Source organism: Solanum pennellii, chromosome 3 (genome assembly GCF_001406875.1).
Source record: "Solanum pennellii chromosome 3, SPENNV200".
NCBI lineage: Eukaryota > Viridiplantae > Streptophyta > Magnoliopsida > Solanales > Solanaceae > Solanum > Solanum pennellii.
The window spans coordinates 8,326,524-8,327,705 of record NC_028639.1 but is presented as its reverse complement, the minus strand read 5'-3'; positions in this window follow the sequence as shown (position 1 = coordinate 8,327,705).

Sequence of the window (1,182 nt, the reverse complement as noted above, 5' to 3'; positions counted from 1 at the left end):
CACCTTGGTCCGGCTACGTGTGTTGCTATACTAACCCTTACCTTTACCTCATATTAAGCATCATATTGGATGTTTGACTAAGTTATTACTTCGTACCAATCAATACTAGCATATTAGATAGTATACACTAAATCTATGTTGATAATTCTTTTCCTATTATCTACCTCCTTGGTCCGGTAAGTAGCATTAAGGCGAGTTCTAACGTTGGCCATCCGTTAAAAAGACTTCTAAGATAAAGAATTATGAATACATGCAAGACACTATTCTAGAATTGTTAATTTAGTTAGGTTTTACCTCATTATTCGCCTATGGTTCCCACAACCCTAGTTATGGAGTTTAGTTACCCATATTCATAATCACAATATTCAAATATATGATATAAGAATTCATGCACTTACTTCAATGGGAAAGAGTAAAATCCAGAAGTTCACTTGATTAATCAACCAAAATCACCAACAATCAATTGCTAAAATTAATTAAAGATTAAAGATTCTTCAAAAGTGTAATAGTAATCACCAAAAGTCTAACAAAGAGTCTAAAAATATTCAAGAGTCTAACCAAATAATCCAGAGTCTAACAATAATCAAGGGTCTAACCTCAAAAACGAGGTTTTTCGAACTATTTATAAAAAATAAAAACCTAATTAAATAAGGACTCTATTTGTCGGAAATCTGTCAAAACGCGGCTGGGTCGACGGACCTCGCGACGGATCGTCGTGGTCATGACGGACATTCATGGACTCCGTCGTCCCATACTTGTGCAATTTCTTCTGCTGCTCTCTTCATTACCCTCGACGGTAGGTATGACGGATCGTCATAGGCACAACGGTCCGTCGGGGGTCTCTGTTCCAAAACACTTGAACTCCTGGAATTTGGGTACTGGGCCTACTTCTCTGAACTTCATGACGAACCTGCAGGACGGACCGTCATGGCTACGACAATCCGTCACGCTTTCCGTAACCCCACACTTGGACAGACTTCCCCATCTTCCTTCAGCAGCTGCACTACGTTGCCACCTACGGACCGTCACGAGCATGACGGACCGTCACAAGCTCCGTAGGTGGTACTTTTCTGTATTTCTTGCTCAAAAACCTCCGCATTCATCTTTTAGATAGATTTCCTGCAAATATAGAGAAACTTACATAAAAATTAGCACAAAAAGGCTTTTGGACACACTAAACTT